This window comes from Etheostoma cragini, chromosome 20 (assembly GCF_013103735.1).
Source record: "Etheostoma cragini isolate CJK2018 chromosome 20, CSU_Ecrag_1.0, whole genome shotgun sequence".
NCBI lineage: Eukaryota > Metazoa > Chordata > Actinopteri > Perciformes > Percidae > Etheostoma > Etheostoma cragini.
In genome coordinates this window covers 3,768,874-3,789,875 of record NC_048426.1, presented here as the reverse complement: position 1 = coordinate 3,789,875, position 21,002 = coordinate 3,768,874, and the positions used below count along the sequence as shown (strand labels likewise).

The following is a 21,002-nucleotide window of genomic DNA, read 5'->3' as shown; positions in this document are numbered from 1 at the left end:
AATTATCCGGAATACATTTTCAGTAAAGTACCATCTAACCACACGTTGGCTGGCCAAGGGTGGCGGCGCAAAGGACCTCTTTATGGTCAGATAATGCCATTGAAAGTAGCATTGCTCTATCAACTTAATGAAAAAGAATAAAAAGAAAATCTATTCTGGAAAAAGATTTATGTCTACTTGAGAACAACGAACATTCAGTACAGGTGGGATGAACTGCACGCCAAATATCTATAAGCCTGAGCGCATTGTAGCCTGAGCCTGGTATGTAGTGGCCCCTGCATTCGACCAATCAATATTTAGGTCCCACACAACACTGAAATCTGCACCAACAATAAACAAAAGGTCTGTTATCTCCAGCATTGGAATGATGAGCAAAATATAGAAATTGCCATTAAAAACCTTAGGCACATAAGCTGACACAAATGCAATTTTCCTAGCTCCAAACTGTTGTGAAGACCACAATCCTGCCTGTATCATCTGACCAAGAGGACAACACTTTAAGTGGGAGGTTCCCTTTGACCACAATGGCCAATCCTTTTGTTTTAGAACTTGCTGAGGAGGATGCAGTTGTATGATACAATCTTTTGGCTAAACAGCCAGTATCTCCCTGCAGCAAATGAGTCTCCTGTAATAATGCAATGTCACCGTTTCTCTTTCATAGTTAGGCCAGAGTGCTGGAAAATTTATGAGGAAGATTCAATCTGCCAGAATTCTAAACCAAAACTGAAACATCACCCATTATCAATTAAACTGAGTTCTAAATGAGAGTACATGTGGAAATTGCTACTGCCTTTCATTTTGTTAAATCCTAACAAAAGTGCACCCAAAGCTAAGTCTCTCATTATATAAAACATGTAAAACACAGAACAAGAACATACAACACAGTGACAAAAAAGGAAGGAGAGAAGTGGGGGAAACATAGCCAGATGGCTAACACTCAAAGTAGGTTTGTGTTTTTTTTCCACAATGTGGGACAATAAAGCTAATCTTGAATATAAAATCTTGACGTGCCTTAAACCTGCATTCGATCTGAATTCCAGCAGGGGGCGACGCAAGTTACAAAAAAGCGGTTGGTTGCTATAGAAGTCTATGGGAAAAGACTCACTACTCCACTTCTCACTTGATTAACTACCCCAGTAAACATTTTCAAAATGTGTTTATGGTCTCAATTGCTAGTTTTGAGTCTTCTTAGATGCAGAATGATGTTAATTTTTTTAGCTGTGGTCTCATTGTTTTTAAAGCATGGGATGTTTTAGGGCGTGGCTACTTAACCATTAACTTTCCTTCATCATACCGCAATAATATTTCAATAATTGTACACAATTGAACAGTGTGTTTTTATGTTTTAAATTATTCTTATTTTTAGCTATTGATTGTCTATCTTGTTTATTATCGTTAATGCACCTGCAGTTATTTGGTACTCACAATTGTGTTGAATGAGTCTCTGTGCAATGACAATAAAGTTATATCTTATATTATCTTACTTTGTGATTGACAGTTCGTGACCTGTTAGTCGGCTGTTGTTGTCTGTGTTCTTGTTCTAAACCTTGGCCCTCTTCCGATGTATTTTCACAAGGTAATTTGAACATTTTGGTTGCCTAAACATTTGCTATGCAAACATTGGATGTAAAAATAGATCATTAAAATGCATTTATAGTCTATTTATGCAAAATAGTTCCACCGGTGCTGGTAATGTTAATCTTTTTTAGTCAGAGGTCTATGTGGTGGTGGTGTTGGGTAATCAATGCTAATGTAATAGTAACATTAGCTTCATACTAAAGCCTCATATATAGTGCAAATTAACCAACGTTAAACTAACATTTAAGTGTTTGTTTTGGTGTTTTAACATTTAGTTAAGAAAATTGTCAATGACATGCTATAGTTCAGGTAAATATATTTTTATGTTATGGTTTGTTATTGTATGTTATCAACCTACCAGAGACTTCAGATAAAAAAGCCTTTATGGGTAAATCTGGCCCATATACGCAATGGACCCAAGCCTTAATTATTGTGAATTATGGTCCCAGCTTAAATAAAAATATGTTTCAATCATTTTCATTTCAGATGCATATAGCAGATGTTGTGCCTTGTTAGTGTAAACTGTCAATCCGTAATCATTATGGATGTATTGTTAGATTCTGAATACCCAACATGAACCCTTTTTCTTTCAAACTGTTTTCATTCCACATGTAGAGAGAACTGGAACCTTAAAGCCCATGTTGCAAGTTAACCACCACTGTTGATTATTGGGTACAAAAAGCACTCAAGATATGTATATCATTTTAAAAATGTCTCCAAATAGTTTTAAAAGTTAGTTTTTGGTCATTTTTGGTATTCGCGGGTTTATGGAGTCAATTCGGCGATGACGTCACTCAAGGGAGTTAAGTCTCAGCCTGGCACTAGAACTACGGTGACTGACTGGGATGAGGAAGAGGAGGAAAGGCCAGCAGCCGAATAATTACGAACCTGACAGACGTGAGAGGGCAAATGACGAATTGTCAAGATTGTGGGGAAGTCTCCTTCATTTATCTCCTTTGTTTAGCATCGCAGCAGTGCATACAATGACTTTACTTTTTACTGTCAGTGAATAGCAGCGAGTGAACGTCAACGTTTTCTCTCGATCAATTGACAGGGATCATGTCGATAGTTCAGATAAGTACTGGTACACATATCTAGATATAGGATTAGAAGGCATCCCAAGTGTTAATTCTGTGTGTTCTAAGTGTTTACCTCATCCTCCGGTGAAAACGTGTCGCTGTTTGGCCGGTACGTGTGTGCGCGGCGGCAAAGCTGCGGTGGAGAGCGGGTGCTGTAGGCGAGTGAGCCTCCGGTCGGAAGCTCATACCGCGCACCCTCGGGCTACTCTTCATTTATTTTTAACGTCATGAATGAAAATAATGTCCAGGATCTCCGGGAATAGAAACGATATGCGTGTCTCTATTTCAAAAATCACTGCAGGTTGATTGTGGGCGACAACGCTGTCGTGGTTAGCTTACCAAAACTCTACTGCCAAAGTTGCTACACAACGTTAATCCGCTAGCATCCGTACAGGCTAACTATAGCCAGTTAGCTTTGTGTGTAACGTAACAAAAACCCACCGATCGTAGCGTTAGCTAGCTCTAAACTTGTGAAAAGCCGAACAACATCCCCTGTCTGAGCTGTGTTTCACTTTCAGATCTTTGAGTTCTTGGTTACGTCCGTCTTTAAAAAATCTGCCCGCCTAACACGGACAAATTGTTCCCACCTTCCTACCTAGCTGGCTAACCTACAGCTAGCTAGCTCGCTAGCTATACCGGTATGCTAGCTATAGCTATCTATCTCTCTCTCTCTCTAAATATATCTATCAATAATGTCTGTCTATATATATGTCTAGCTCTATATATAGGCTATCTATGTATGTATATATATACGTATTATCTATAATCTGCTGCTGAACAGTCCCTTTCTTACACTGTTGTCTTCTATCTCTCTCGTAACTCTCAATGGTCTCTCTAAGCTGGATGGCCTATTGTCTCCCTTGTGTGACGTCATGCAATGCATTGTGGGTGAAAAGCAAACCACTGTAAAATATGACCTACTTTTTCGTGTTATTTTATATTTTGTGATACTTTTTAATATCATATACAGTGGATAACAGTTTGAATGTTTATTACCAACAATCAATAAGTGCAAATTCGTTGGAAAATTAAACCTGCAACATGGGCTTTAAGTCACATCTGTGTAGTTTACACTTTGAGTGTAAGTTTCTTCACAGACAAGCAGGGAGGCATTCATTTTATGCACTAATTGTCCTGCATAAAGCACCAGGTTCAATGTTGGAGTGTAACTATGTAAGATCTTTTCTCCAAATCTTCTTAAACTACTGTTTGTTTTGGTTTCTTTTTAACCTGGAACATATGTTTCTATGTTTTGTGTCCAAGTGACTGATGGGAACAACAATCTTTGACATTGGTCCAGTACTAAGCGAGATTGCCGCAGTTGGTCAGCTACAATGTGAGTTAATAGGACAATTATCCTGCTTGTATTTACCACTGAACATGAAAGCGCTAAACCCACCAGACTCCATTTAAAAAATAATTACTTTTAGCGTTTATAGAGCCAACATATTTTCTCAACTAAATCGATAAACCATAGGTTTACATCAATCAATACTAGAGCTGTGATGGTTGGAAAAATAGAACATTGACCCAAAATGGTTTTTCATAGTTTAATTTGGTTTCTGTTCACTTTGAATCAAAAGTATTTTACGATGCTACAATTATTGTTTATATACCTAGAGCCTGGTGGGTTTAACAAACGCAATATACTGGATGTTTTTATGTTTAAAAAATAAAGATAAAGAATAATAATCTGAGCCTCTCAGAGGAAAAACAAGCACTTTTGTGAAGGTGAATCCAAGCTGGAAAATTGCAATATTAAGTTACATTGTAGCTTGGTTCTGTTTTCTGCCGTCAATCTTCAAGTTGAAAAAAAGTGAAGAGTACGTGCCAGTGAAACAAACAAAGAAACTCAAACAATTGTGCTCCTCTCTTTGGTTGAATCCCATTTATCCAAATTACCCCTACCCCCTACCCCTAGCCCTTGGCCCTAAAAACCAAGTGGTAAGGGCAAGGGGTGAAAACATTACATTACATTTTATGTTCACTTTGGTGGGTCAGAGGCAGAAGTTCTTATCTGTGTAGTAGCCTACTTAGGTCTGTTTACAATACACATGTTTATATACACTGCATGGTGTGTTGTATATCTCTTTCAATTATCCCCGCTTTGAATGTCACTGATGTTCATGAAAACCTTTTGTCTTTATTGCCCAATAAATTCAACATAACAGGCAAAAACATTACACAAAATATATTATATTACAGAACCATGATCAACTGTTAGAACCATAACTTACATGTCACACACATAAAAAGGCACTCAAATATGTCAAACTAAAAAAGACGCACAAGACCACAAACAAATTAATTAATTAATTAGCTATTCTGATATTCCAGACCAATCTGATGCCTGTTGGCCAGTAACCTCAACCCCCCCCCCCCCCCTCACATTTCATCAGTGCCCCGTATTATGACCAACAAGAATGTACAAGTGCATGAACAGGAATTAATTACAAATGATCAGAGGTGGGAAGAGTAGCCAAAAATTGTACTCAAGTAAAAGTACTGTTACTTCAGAATAATTTGACTCAAGTAAAAGTAAAAGTAGACATCCAAATAAGTACTTGAGTAAGAGTAAAAAAGTACTTGATGAAAAAACTACTCAAGTAGTGAGTATTTGTTGAGTAATGTCTGATTTATTTCTTAACACAAGCATCAATCAGACAGACAGAAATACAAAATAATCATATTTAGGCAAATTATAGTTCATCCAATCAATAAAATAAATTAAAATGTATTTATTAATTACAAATTAGCTTACTTGAGAGACTTGTCACATCAAATTTGGATGGATACTGCATGTGTAAAACATTCTGTATGTAACCTAAAAGACAAACATCACCTCTCCACAGCAAAAACTAAAACTACCGCTACGTCTCCTCAGCTTAGATGTTGAGTTGTTGAACGCTCACATGTCCGTTTGTTTGATCGACACAGAAGACGACGCATGAGCTGCTGCTTTTCTACGACTGTAAAGCTAACTTCTTTATATGTCTATGGGCTAACCTGTCCCGCTGCTGAAACGAGTGTGGTCACGTGATTCCACAACGACGTGTGATTGGTTAAGCATAGTCACGTGGTAGAGCCTTCAGCGGAAGTCTCTCTCTCTCTGTCAAAATAAAACATTAAAATGAGACGTACGCGGGGTTAAAAACAACGAAGCGTAGTAATGAGTAACGAGTTCATTGTAGCCTAATGTAGCGGAGTAAAAGTACAGTTTATTTTTCACTAATCTACTCAAGAAAAAGTAAAAGTATAGTGATTTAAAACTACTCCTAGAAGTACAATTTTTTCAAAAACTTACTCAAGTAAATGTAACGGAGTAAATGTACCTCGTTACTACCCACCTCTGCAAATGATTAAAATAATACAGTACCAATGCAATAATGAATAGCTACAACATGAACACATGATTTAAAAAACTTTAGAGAAACTTTAGATAACTACTTGTTTTCAGTCTGAAAGTGGATCATCTGCTGTGTGTCCTCCTGCGTCCTTGTGTGAAACAGGACAGTATATATAGTATAAAGTGGACCAGCTGCCAAGTGTCCTCCTGCGTTCCTGTGTGATACAGGGTGCTATACATAGTATAAAGTGGACCAGCTGCCGGCTGTCCTCCTGCGTCCCTGTGTAATACAGGGCGGTATATATAGTATAAAGAGGACCAGCAGCCGGGTGTCCTCCTGCGTCCCTGTGTAATACAGGGCGGTATATATAGTATAAAGAGGACCAGCTGCCTGGTGTCCTCTGGCGTCCCTGTGTGATACTGGACGGTATATATAGTATAAAGAGGACCAGCTGCCGGGTGTCCTCTGGCGTCCCTGTGTGATACTGGACGGTATATGTAAAGCACCTAGCAATGTCTCCAAAGCAAGTAGTGTTGTGCGCTGATATACAACTAAATTCTTAGCTAATGGGTAAAACTGTAGACATGCAAGGAGTCCATTCAAGGTAGAGAAATGCAGGACTGTTGTGCAAACCATTTCTGTAACGTTAGCGATTAGCAATTTAAAAAAGGTTTCAATTAAGTACTTGGTTGCACGTATATACAGTGAGGAAAATAAGTATTTGAACACCCTGCTATTTTGCAAGTTCTCCCACTTAGAAATCATGGAGGGGTCTGAAATTGTTATCGTTGGTGTCCACATGTCGCATGTCCACTGTGAGAGACATAATCCATTAAAAAAAATCCAGAAATCACAATGTATGATTTTTTAACTATTTATTTGTATGATACAGCTGCAAATAAGTATTTGAACCCCTGAGAAAATCAATGTTAATATTTGGTGCAGTAGCCTTTGTTTGCAATTACAGAGGTCAAATGTTTCCTGTAGTTTTTCACCAGGTTTGCATACACTGCAGAAGGGATTTTGGCCCATTCCTCCACACAGATTTTATCTAGATCAGTCAGGTTTCTGGGCTGTCGCTGAGAAACACAAAGTTTGAGCTCCCTCCAAAGATTCTCTACTGGGTTTAGGTCTGGAGACTGGCTAGGCCACGACAGAACCTTGATATGCTTCTTACAGAGCCAGTCCCGGGTTGTCCTGACTGTGTGCTTCGGGTCGTTGTCATGTTGGAAGACCCAGCCTCAACCCATCTTCAATGCTCTAACTGAGGGAAGGAGGTTGTTCCCCAAAATCTCGCACTACATGGCCCCGGTCATCCTCTCCTTAATACAGTGCAGTCGCCCTGTCCCATGTGCAGAAAAACACCCCCAAAGCATGATGCTACCAACCCCAAGCTTCACAGTAGGGATGGTGTTTTTGGATGGTACTCATCATTCTTATGTCTCCAAACATGGTTAGTGAAAGTATGACCAAAAAGTTCTATTTTGGTCTCACCTGACCACATGACTTTCTCCCATGACTCCTCTGGATCATCCAATTGGCCATTGGCAAACTTTAGACGGTCCTTGACATGTGCTGGTTTAAGCAGGGGATCCTTCCGAGCCATGCATGATTTCAAACCATGACGTCTTAGTGTATTACCAACAGTAACCTTGGAAACGGTGGTCCCAGCTTTTTTCAGGTCATTGACCAGCTCCTCCCGTGTAGTTCTGGGCTGATTTCTCACCTTTCTTAGGATCATTGAGACCCCGCGAGGTGAGATCTTGCATGGAGCCCCAGTCTGAGGGAGACTGACAGTCATGTTTAGCTTCTTCCGTTTTCTAATGATTGCTACAACAGTGGACCTTTTTTCACCAAGCTGCTTGGACATTTCCCCGTAGCCCTTTCCAGCCCTGTGGAGGTGTACGATTTTGTCTCTAGTGTCTTTGGACAGCTCTTTGGTCTTGGCCATGTTAGTAGTTGGATTCTTACTGATTGTATGGGGTGGACAGGTGTTTTTATGCAGCTAAAGACCTCAAACAGGTGCATCTAATTTAGGATAATAAATGGAGTGGAGGTGGATATTTTGAAGGCAGACTAACAGGTCTTTGAGGGTCAGAATTGTAGCTGATAGACAGGTGTTCAAATACTTATTTGCAGCTGTATCATAAAAATAAATAGTTAAAAAATCATACATTGTGATTTCTGGATTTTATTTTTAGATTAGGTCTCTCACAGTAGACATGCACCTACAATAACAATTTCAGAAGTGTGAGAACTCGCAAAATAGAAGGGTGTTCAAATACTTCTTTTCCTCACTGTATGTACAGGACTGTGTAGAGCACAAAACAAGACTGTTGTAATTTTTAAATCAATTCTTTAAACCGCTGAAAATACTTACATTTTTAGGTCTCTCTAGCAGCCATTGTTGCCTGTTGCGCAATGTACTTATATAGCTACCAAGTCAGCTCGCGCCCTCTCTAGGTTTAAAGGGCTGTGCACCCCTTTGTGTACCCCTACCCCTTGATCAAAATGAGTATTGGGACAGTCCTTACTCTCACGTGAACGCGCAAAACTAGGGGAAGGGGAAGGGGTAAGATAGAGAAATTAGATTCAGCCTTAGACTAGGTCACTGCCAGAGAGTATGACAGGAGTATTGACCTGTCTGAAACAACAGACAGACAGCAAACATCCAAATAAATAGAGACAAGAGTGAGCTACAAGGCACAGGAAATCAGCAGGAGAGATCAAGTTATTCATTTTGTGTGAGATTTATTTGATTGTACTGCTGGTCAACATGTTCTTCAAAGGTCATGTTTTGCAATGGCCTCCTGTGACTGGCCGCTGACTGGCAAATAGACAGAATAATAATACATCTGAGCTGGTTTGTGTGTCACAGGAAAAATATTTGTTTTTAGTAATTTATTCATTCAACAACAAGGACCACACAAAATAATTATAATACAGCTAAATAAAATGGGAATCACTGCATGTTTCCACACATATTTTTACGTATTTATATTTCACCTTTATTTGAGAGAATAAGAATAACTTATTATTTACAATGGTGGCCTAACAAATGGCAGAGCCACTTAGGGAAAGGGAAGGAGAGCTAGATAATGAATAGAATATATACATACAGTCCAATTCAAGACAATTTGTCAAGTTTACAATATTTTTACAAGCACCCTTCAGGCTGGAATATAGGGTTTGACCAGCAAAAGGGAGAAATATCAGTCTCTCACTTGAGAGAGTGGACAGGGTTTTTCTTAGTGTAATTCCTGGTGCCCAAGAAATCAGAGGGTGGGAGACCTAGACTGGACCCATGCATACTAAATGGTTACATTGTACAGAGACCTTTTCGCATGCTAGTGATCACACAGCTTCTTGAGTGCATCCAGCCTGGCAACTGGATGACATCTATAGACCTGACTTGACATGTTTAATTTTACCTCCACATTATGTTGCATCACAGGAAGTCACCCATTTGGTTACTTACTTGCCCCACGCAATGTGACAACCTGGCAATTATCACCAGTCAGTTCTCCCTAGCTGCATGAATGCCCCAGAAACACCCCTTTACAAAACTGACACACTAATTTGTCATCAATTCCAGTGATTCCCCAAGGTCTGAGCAGCGTACCGCCTTGAGTCCTAGGAGAAGGCAACTGTGTTAGGATCCTAAGCTGGAAAAACTTGTCCATGCTTTCATCTTCAGTAGACTTGACTACTGTAACGGTGTCTTTACAGGTCTCCCTAAAAAAACTATCGGACAGCTGCAGCTGATTCAGAACGCTGCTGCTCGGGTCCTCACTTAGACCAAGAGACTGGATCACATCACTCCAGTTCTGAAGTCTTTAGACTGGCTTCCTGTGCCTCAAAGAATTGATTTCAAAGTACTTTTGCTAGTTTATAAATCACTCAATGGTTTAAGACCAAAATACATTTCTCATCTGCTACTACACTACGAACCACCCAAACCTCTCAGGTCATCTGGGACAGGTCTACTTTCTGTCCCCAGAGTCAGAACTAAACATCACCTCATTTCCTCTTGTATTTAACCCATAAGTTTTCTTTGCCTCTTGTTAGATCATTCCAGTTTGTGCGTCCCACCGTGGTGTCCTGTCTGCCTGTTGCTGTGAGCTTTCCTGTGCCGGAGGTTCCTCGTGAGTCTACCCCCTGTGGTTTTAACCTTTGTTCCAAGGCCTGTTTTGGACTCTTTTCCCTGTTGGTTTTTTGGACATCTTGTGTTACCTGGATTTGGCATATCCCAGTGCTCCCTGTGACTTTTCGTTGGACTGTTTTTGCCTTTGTGGTTTGCTCTTTATTTTTCAATAAAGTCACCTGTGTTTGCCCGCCAACCTGCATCTTGGTCCTCCTTCCCCTGCTACCCATAACAGTATATGGCCTTTACACAGAATAACTACCCATTTACAAGTGTGTACGCTCCAGTTTTGGAGGAATTAATGCATTAAACATGGCAAACACAATGAATGTATGAACATCAGAAAATCATAGGCCCGACTCTCATCAGCAGACAAATTGCTCCCTGGAACCGGTCACAGAAAAAGCGGAGCTCCTTCACCAGCCCCAATTCCCTCAACTGTTCTCTGTACCTGAGGGTCTTAAGTACCCACACCCTTCTTGCTGCTGCCTTCCTCTGTATATCCCCCAACCAGGGCAAGTGCCAAAGCTTTCTTTTGGTTCAAAGAACAAGGAACATCTTCACCACCAAATTGCTACTAGTATCTCTGTGTACCCTACACAATGTCACATGAACTATGAGTCTCATGTAAACGCAGACGTGATGTGCTTTCAAATATTGGCGCATGTAAGACTTAAATAAAGAAAGTCTTGCCTATTTTGCACTGTGACGGCAAGCACAACAAATATATTTTGGGAATAGGACGCAACCTAGCAACAAGCTGGAGCTGAGCAAAGCTGAGGTCACCACACACCTGCTAGTAGTCGGCAATGAAGCCACATTTGCGCCACTCTGCATAAAAGGCTGGTTCAGCTCTCCACTCTTTGCCAGAACTCTTAAGATCTCTTCCAGGATTTCCCCCTACGGACTCTCTCTGCCCACCTCCAATTCAGTCAAGATGTCACTTAAGACTACCTCAGTACTTTTTTCTTATTGTGGAGTAATTAACTCTTTTGATTCAGTCTTTTGTTCTCCATTTTGGGTCCAACAAAGAACCTATTAAAAACTGTCTGCTGTTAGTTCACATGCTTACACAATAAATGTAATAATGGTGCACATAACTGTTTTAGTGAGTTACTGAGGACCAGGAGATGATGTTTGGCACTCACAATACCGGTAGCATGGTTTACAAGTGCAGTCTTCTTCATTGTCCTCCTCAGTGTCTCCTTCACTGTGTTTTGCTTCAGCTTTCAACATGATGCACCTCTCTGTTCCTGGTTGAACCGCCAATTTGCTGTCTCCATCCAGCTAACACGCCCTCTATGGTAGAGGCAGAGCTGGAGGGAGTTTGGGGATTGTTGTCAATTTCCCTGGTGGAAGTTGCTGAGGTAACTAAACAACTCTACAGTGGCAAAGCCCCAGGGATTGATGAGATCCGTCCAGAAATGCTGAAAGCTCTAGGTGTTGAGGGGCTGTCTTGGTTGACATGCCTCTTCAACATTGCGTGGAAATCTGGGACAGTGCCTCCCTGATAAAGTCTACTCCAATGTGCTGGAAAGGAGGGTTCGGCCAATAGGTTGAAGAGAAACAATGTAGTATTTGTGGACAGGATATCGAGGCGTAGTCGGGGTCGGGAGGGGTTGCAGTTTGGTGGGCTTGGAATCTCATTGTTGCTTTTGGCAGATGATGTGTTCTTGATGGCATCATCGGTCTGTGACCTACAGCACTCACTGGATCGGTTCGCAGCCGAGTGTGAAGCGGCTGGGATAAGGATCAGCACCTCTAAATCTGAGTCCATGGTTCTCAGCAGGAAACCAATGGAGTGCTTCCTTCAGGTAAGGAATGAGTCCTTATCCCAAGTGAAGGAGTTTAAATATTTTGGGGTCTTGTTCACAAGTGAGGGGACCATGGAGCAGGAGATTGGTTGGTGAATCGGCGCAGCGAGTGCGGTATTACATTCAAGTTATCGCACAGTTGTGATGAAAAGAGAGCTTAGCCAGAAGGCAAAGCTCTCGATCTAACGGTCAGTTTTTGTTGTTACCCTCACCTATGGTCATGAAGGCTGGGTCATGACTGAAAGAACGAGATCCAGGGTACAAGCGACCAAAATGGGTTTCCTCAGGAGGGAGGCTGGCGTCCTCCTTAGAGATGAGAAGGGTGAGAGAAGCTCAGTCATCCATGAGGAGCTTGGAGTAGAGCTGCTGCTCTTTTGCGTTGAAAGGAGCCAGTCATGGCCGCGGGAACTAGGAGTGCGAGGGTGCTGCAGCACCACCTTCGCCAAAGGTAGACAAACTAAACTAACCATAATTAAAAAGTAAATACATTAATTTTAATTGATTATTGATATTAATCTTCTCCCTTTCATTACACCTAAATATATGTTGATTTTCAAATTTGGTTGGTAAGAGATAAACACATAATTTGACCAGAATGAATCTGCCAATTTTGCCAAGAGCAAGTTGCGCTGCCAACTTCTGTCACTCATTCATGAGTCAACAATGCTGACGTTAGCCGGCCTATAATATGGCATGAAAGTGCATAAATCTTCCTAAATCAATCACAGGCTAAAAAGCCTAATAAACCAAAGTCAGTAAAAAAAAACAACTGTGACTGAAAGAAGTAGCAGCATCCCCTCTACACCTACCACTCCCACAGCAACCCTGCTAGCAACAGACAACTTTTGATTTAATTTAATTCAGTGATGTGTTTTATACCCTTTTATTTTGTGGCTCAGTGTTTGAGCTTGTAGCAAGCCTATTCTATACCATTGTCGTAGCTTTGTGGCTATATCCTGCGTGACCTGTGCCAAGTTTTTCCCTGTCTTGGATTTTGGGTTTCATACTTGTTTTCCCGCTTGTGGAGCGTTGTGATGGATGAAAATGTCACTCTCGAAGATTTGCCACTACATCCAACTCAAAATATGTTCCAGAGGCCATTGAGCCAGTTGAGGTGGTTTGGGCATCTGGTAAGGATGCCCCCTGGACGGCTCCCTAGGGAGGTGTTCCAGGCATGTCCAGCTGGGAGGAGGCCTCGGGGAAGATCCAGAACTAGGTGCAGGGATTATATTTCCTGGCCTGGGAACACCTCTAGTTAATATGGCTTGGGAAAGGGAAGTTTGGGATCCCCTGCTGGGGTGGCTCCCCCCAAATAAGTGGACGAAGATGGATGGATGGCATGCACAGGTCAACAGCTGACGTTTTGGTCAAATGTCTGTGTTTTTCTTTGACACGTGAATGTTCATAAGGGCTGAGAGACAACCATGTGTTAGATGAGATCTGTACTTGGTATTTATTATGCTGAGATGTGAGAATCCCCTCTACACTGCTCAAATGCAGTTTAAGAGACAGTTTAACCACCTTGTTGATGCTGGAGTAAACATCTGGATCACTTGCATTTACTATTTGGACCAAGTCATACACAGAGGAGGCTACCAAATGTTTTCCTGCTTGCATTGAATGCATCCATTCACTCACAATAGTGTCTCAGTCAAATTGCAAGGTGGCCTGATATTTCTGAAGAATGGTATTTACTGGCTTTGCAGTTCCTGAGGCCAAGTTAAAGGATCAAATGCCAAGAAATAATCACAAGACTTGAGGGAGTCACATCTGTTTTCAAACTCTTCAATTAACCGTAAGTTTGTCTTGCTTCAGCATTAGAAACAGTTTGTTCTCCATAGTGGCCTTTACCATCAAACAGAAGTGTGGACTGCCCAATGGCCACCAAGAGTATATCTTTACATTCTCCAATGGTCAGCTTTTCTTTCTGAAACCTAATGGATCTGGTTTTCAAAATATTGCCAATGTCAAGCATGTTGCCCAGAAAACACTGATATGTTTTCACTTAAAGCCAGCTGCATTTGGCTGCTAATAGTCAGTGGCTGGCAATGATATTTGTCTGCATTGATATTTTGAACAGTATTTCATGCCTCAATGAAGGCTGGTGGCTCTACCCTTTTGTAAATAAAACTGCAGCAGCTTGACCACAAGTGATTAAATGTCTCACAGTAAGGAACGTTCCGATCAGCTGATTTTGCACAGTTCTCCAGTGTGTGCAGTGCAAAGAATGTGCAACAGGGAGTCTTCAACAGCAGCTAGCCCTGCCTTTAACAGCAACCCAGTCTGTGCAAACAGTCATCCAAGTCTGCATCCTGAAAAAGCTCCACAAGTTAGTCTGTTATGGCCTTTACAGTTTGGTCAGCACCCAACTCAATCAGTCCAAGAAAGTCCAAAGTAAACTCTCCATTTCTGGACGGACACAAACGGTCTCCTGCTCGGTTTTTGTAATGTCATCAGATCCATCAAAAAGCAGCCCCCAGAATTCAGCACACTTCCACTTAACTCAACTCCCCGCTGATGGTCTGCATCATCTGTGTACCTGCTTCACGTGAGTGATGTGCGCCCCCCACATTTACTCCTAGCCGCTATAGGAAAGGAATATCCTCAGCAAGACATGGGACGTGTTTGCTTAGCTTTATGAAATCTGAGGAGAAAAACAATGCACAGGGCCCGCCGTTGTTTATTAGCAATAGCCTGTGCCACATTAATGTGGTCCTTGTTCTTTCCATCTTTATCAAACAAAGGATGGTTGAAATTCTTTGATAAAAAGTGCCCTTGTCTTGGCAATTTTTTGCACCACATTTCAGTGAGCTTATGATTAGTTTTTAGCCAAGGCACATCTTGGAGCCACTTTTTGGAAAAAACTCTTTTCTTCTGCTCCGGATTGATTTGCTGTTTATTTGCAGGTGGCTGTAGAGTTTGAAAAAACAATGGTGATCTTTGATGTCAATGTACTTTTATGTTTTAATGTATCTAAGTATCCTAAGGTTTAAAAGGGGGGCCCTTCTTCTTCTTCTTCTTCTTATATATATATTCTTCTTCTTCTTATATATATTCTTCTTCTTCTTATATTTATATATATAGTGAGCAGCATATGAAAGGGGAGGAGCTGAAAGTTGTTGATCCATCAAGAGAGAAAGCTGTTGAGACCACTGCAGCATAAAAAACTTGCCATTTTATTATTAAATACTTTTGTTAAATCTTCATTGGACCAAGCCTTTCCTCTCAAAATCTGAAAACTCAACAGATTTGGTGACTCTGACGACACGATTTTGAGAAATGGACCAAAGGATGATGGCAAATTGTAAGATGCACACACAAGCAACATAGTCCGTGCCTGGCATCATGGCGGTACCGGAAGCCAGAAGAAAGCAGCAGAGTCCTATTTGATTATGACTGTGTCAGATAAAAGCAAGAGCCTTGCAGTGTAAGGTGGTAAAATACTTTATGTGGACAGTTTATTACAGGGAAACATCCCACTAATTTGAAAGTAGCCTACTTTTGAGAAACAAATACAAGCTAACCTAGCTTACCTTAACAAGGTAAAGGAGAACGCCCAGCCCTCTTTTCCCCGAAACAGACGCTAACCCTGGGGAACGTTACGGGCATGGATGTATGGATACATACAGGACAGAGAACACTACAGGCTGCTTTCACCGGCCCAATAGCTGGTTAGTAAATACCAAATGCAGGGGGAAGCTGGGGTTAATATGTGGGTTAATACTGGGATGTCTACACAACTATGTGAGTTGATTGACTTCAAACTTTACTCAAGCCAAAGTTCAAAACGCCTGTTGATGTCAGTCTTCTTTAGTCTGTTGATGTCCGTCATCTTTAGTCTATTGGCTGTTGAGGTTTTTCTCTTGGAACATGATAAACTCTGCACTCACTGTTGCGTCTTGTGTAGACTGTTTAAATATCTAATATATCTAATTTATAATAGTACATATCTGTGCTCATCATCATTTGTACATTGTTTGTAGTGGTGTTATTGTTGACTACATTGTGAATACATATATCTAAAATTGTATGATGTTTTGTTGAGTTATTAATCCACAATACTTTTTTGGACCTTTTCAATTCCCTGGACAAACAACCATATTACAAAAAGACTAAAACTAATAAAACTAACCTAAAGCCAAACATTTTCAAAAAATAAAAACTAAACTAGCAAACCTGCTTTAAAAACTAATTAAAACTAAAACAAAATTAAAATAAAAACTAATGCAAAATGCAAAACTATGATAACCTTGGTTTGGTACTGCCAATTTGCTTTGTTTTGTCATGGTAAAAAGAAATTGTGGCAGAGAATCGTGATTTGTAAATTTCCCAGAATTGTGCAGGCCTAGTTCCAAGCTAAAGAGAACATGAGCAACTTTAGCCATAACCATTTCCCTAGCTGTAACACTAATCCTAGTTTTATCTCCTGAATATAGGTCACCCACAGCCCCCATTCAGCCCATTAACACTGCACGCATAGGAAACTTTATCCCACCAAACAGTACATGTTCCTTTTTAGATGATCACAAAAGATTAAGAAGACCTTAAGGATTGCTCAACCCAGGCTAATGTTCCATTATATAAAAGGTGAAACAGGAGCCGCTCCATTTGATTTATGTTCAGTAGCGGCCTGTACATGCCGCCAGGACCCATATGTGTGGTCCAAAAAGTATGTTTTTGAAGGCTACCATACAACAAGTTTTCCCTAGGACAGACAAACAAATTAGAATTATGTAATTACTAACACAGGGCGGAACAATTGGGGATACACTCCCCCCCCAACTAAAGAAGGAAAAACAATATTGGACATAACCGCCTAATAGACCTTTATTTGAAACAAACTGTTCAAAACTGTATGTCATTGAGCTTGCTTTTTCCTGAAGTTAACAGAGGGACAACACCTCAATCATTTGTCCTTTTTGAGGGACAGGACTTGTGCATCCACCATTTAGATAAAAATGGTATTGTGGTAATCTAAACAATTGTAATACAATTAATAAAGGCATCAATCAGACTACTTTACAAGCCTTAGGTAGAATGCTCTGCGCAAGAGTGTGTGTCTGGAGGTTTTGTGGAAAAAAGACTCTATATCCAACCTACCATTAAACTGGACTAGCAAGTGCCCTGGTACAATTAGTGATCCCATTCTATGCTTTGCCGTCCTCACAGAATGATCTGACAATTTTGTACCGTGCAGAGAGGTGTGTCTTTTCAGAGAAGATTTGCCATTGCGGCCAAACTGTGGCTAAACTTTTATACTCCAAGCCAATCTTGGAGAGGATCTCCGTGCAGCAGCAGTGGTTTAGGGGGAGACCCTGGGAGCCCATACTTTGCAGCAGGCCAGAGCCTGTGCTGTCCAGCAGGCTAGAGCCCTCATTTCTGTCCTCCCTCATCACTGACAAGCATTCCAGAATTTCAGCTGACCAGCCTTCCAGAATCTCAGTCTCAGTTCACCAGCCATCTAGAATCTCAGCTGAGCAACCTTCCAGAGTCTCAGCTGATGTCAAGCGGCCATGAACGCGTGCTATCTAGCATTCAAGGGACTTTGCTGCTTTCTAGCAATATCCGGAGCCCCAGGTGGTGTCTCAAACTGCCTTCTTGCACACTTCAAACACTTTTAAGTATACACTGTACATAACACAAAAGGTCAGTAAACTGAAAGTACCCGGATGACCCCCTAAAAATTGTCAAAAAGTTCAGTGTGGAACAATACGATTATTAAACCTGCAACATCTTGACTACAAGGCGGAAAGTGGAGTGACGAGGTACATCTACCGGCAGCTGATTGGACAAACGCGTCCCGTGGGTTTGGTTTCTCCCAGATTTTACATCCAAGCTTAATGGCTTAGCGGCTTGTTCGGAATACGATCTCAAATTTTACAAAAAGGGGGCGGCTGTGGCTCAGTGGTAGAGCAGTTCCCTGCCAATCAGGAGGTTGGTGGTTCAATCCCTGGCCCTGCAGTCCCATGTCAAAGTCTCCTTGGGCAAGACACTGAACCCCGAATTGCCCCCGATGCTGCGCATCGCAGTGTAAATTTGTGTGAGTGTTTATCTGATGGGCATGTAGCCCCTTGTACGGCAGCCTTGGCCACAGTGTATGAATGTGTGTGAATGGTGAATGTTTCCTGTACTATGTAAAAGCGCTTTGAGTAGTCGTTAAGACTAGAAAAGCGCCATATAAATACAGCATATTTAAAAATAGTTTACCAAAATGTGTTTCTGTTAACATTTTTTTATTTACTTTTTATTGGATTTCTTTTAACATAAACATACAACATGTGCCTTCTGGGCAAGGAACATACAACATAACATAACGTGACGGGGGAGGATCTGTGCGTCGAGTCGAACAGTAGTTACCATAAGTGCATCATGCATAGAGAAAACATAAAGATGCTGTTTGAAGATGGGGGGAAAAAAGAAAAAGAAAAGAAAAGAAAAAGGGGATTCTTGATTTAGGATTCAACATAGTGAGGGGAGGACTTGAGCACCAAGTAGAACAGCAGCTGAGCCCAAGCATATCACGAAGTAAAAATGATAAAGACTGCAGGTGGATAGGGAAAAGACATTTCTTATTAAAAGAATTTCAACCTTATTTCGGTGATTTATATGAAATCAGGTCTAACAGATGACACATAGCTCAAGCATTTTGACCAGTTCTCTTCAAAAATCTCAGCTTGGTTCCGTAGTTTGAAAGTAATTCTTTCCATAACATATATATTATAGATTATATCAATCCACTCATTTATAGATTCTTCAGCCATTTTCTGGTCAAGGCCTTTTTGCACCCCACTAACAATACACTCAAGAGGTATTTGTCTTGCTTTATGTAGTCAAAACCTTCCAGATCACACAGGTACATGACTTTGAAATTTAGAACCATTTTCCTTTTAAAAACAGTCTCCAGAACCCCAAGAACCTCCCTCCAAAATGGGGCCACAGAGGGGCAGCTCCAAAAAACATGAAAATGATTTGCCAAAGTATTCCCACATGACCTCAAGCAGGCAGTCTGATCTGAGTAGTAGGCCTTTTGTGCCGGAGAAAGAAAGAATAGAGTCAGATTTTTCCAACTGAATTCCCTCCAGGAGGGAGAGCTTGTCACTGACCACTGCCGTTTGCAAGTCCTGTCCCACTCCTCTTGTGAGATTATAAATCCTCCCTCTGAACATTCCTTGGGATTTTCTTGTTTGCAAAATCCCTGATCTGCAAATATCTAAAATGATCCCGGTTCTGTAGTCCTAATCTTTCTTTCAGGTCCTGGAAACACAGAACTTTATTCTGCTCTAGGAGTGTGCAGTACGCGGTAAGCCCATTGTTCGTCCAGGTTTTGAATGTTGCGTCATAGCTATTCGGTACAAAATCAGGATCATATGCAAACCATTTAAACATTTCAGTTCTTCTCTTCAGTTGATACTTTTTAATTATTTCCCTCCATGTTGTCAAAGAGCCAATTACCCATGGATTGTTGGGGTCTGATAGACGATCTGTCAATGAAGGATCTCCAACCAAACTAGCCACTGGTATTCCTATTCCCATTGTCATTTTTATTTCTTTCCATTTTAATCTATAATTTGGAGTACACCATCCCACCAGTGGCCGAATTTGGGCTGCTCTATAGTAATTTCTCAAACAGGGGAGGGCTAGTCCCCCTTTCTCCTTAGGTAATTGTAGGGTTTTATACTTTGTTCTTGGCCTCTTCCCTTCCCAAATAAATCTGGAAAGTATTTTATCCCACTCTTTAAAATACAATTTGGGTTTCTTTATTGGTATTGAGTGAAATAGATATAAGAGTCTTGGTAGAATGTTCATTTTAACCGAGTCTACACAAGAACTGATGTTAAGATAAGGGATCAAGCTCCATCTATTGATATCCATTTTAATATCTTTTTAGGGGGGTATAGTTAATGTCTTCTAGTTTTGATGTGTCTAAGGGTAGGATAATTCCTAGGTACTTTATAGAATTCTTGTCCCAGTCTAGATGGTACCTGGAACGGAGACATTGAGGGGGATCAAAATGAAAACTAAGAACCTGTTTTTTTTTTCTTATTTAATTTATGTCCTGAGTATGACCCATACTCATCTAAAATGGACATCAACGCCGGAAGAGATTCTGTCGGGTTCTAAAGGCTAACAAGCACGTCATCTGCAAACAGGGCCAGCTTTTGTTTACCTGCTGTCATACCGATACCGGTGATCTTGTTGTTCTGTCTAATCCATTGTGCCAGTGGCTCAATAAAGATTGCAAAAAGAATCGGACTCAGGGGGCAGCCCTGTCTTGTTGATCTCTCTAGCAAAAACGAGTCTGTGAGCTCTCCATTCATTTTTAGCTTTGCTGATGGTTTATCGTAGAGGGCTTTTAAAGTATTAATAATTACTTGATTAAAATGTAATTTCTCCATAACGTTGAATAGAAATTTCCATCTGACCGAGTCGAACGCCTTTTCCGCGTCTAAACTGATCAACATGGCCTGTATTTTATTTGGATTTATATGTCTGATAATTTGTAGAGATCTTCGAATATTATCATGCGTCTGGCGCGCAAGAACAAAACCGGTTTGATCCATATTGATTATACGGAGTAACATTTTCTCAAATCTTTTTGTGATGATTGAAGTAAATAGTTTAATAATAATAATAATAATAATAATACATTTTATTTAAAGACGCCTTTCTTGGCACTCAAGGACGCCGCACAGGGAATTCATAAATTAAGAACAGCAAAACAAATACTATACAACAGCAAAACAAATACTATACAGCAAAACAAAACCAATACTATACAACAGCAAAACAAATACTATACAGCAAAACCAAAACCAAAACTATACAACAGCAAAACAAATACTATACAACTGAAAAACAAATACTATACAGCAAAACAAATACCAATACTATACAATAGCAAAACAAATACTATACAGCAAAAAAAATACTATACAGCAAAGCAACAGAAAAGGCAGAGCAGCAGACATTTAGGTGGAATAGGCAGTTATAAACAGATGTGTTTTTAGTTGTGATTTGAAATGGGGGAATGAATCAATGT

General features: G+C 40.6%; 1 long non-coding RNA gene across 1 annotated transcript; it reads left to right on the top strand.

Moving 5' to 3' along the window:
- Positions 1–558: 558 nt before the first annotated feature.
- Positions 559–12,926, top strand: LOC117935913. Its single transcript, XR_004654845.1, has 3 exons — positions 559–569; positions 4,432–4,435; positions 12,827–12,926. It is a non-coding gene; the product is annotated as an uncharacterized LOC117935913 (long non-coding RNA).
- Positions 12,927–21,002: the final 8,076 nt, after the last annotated feature.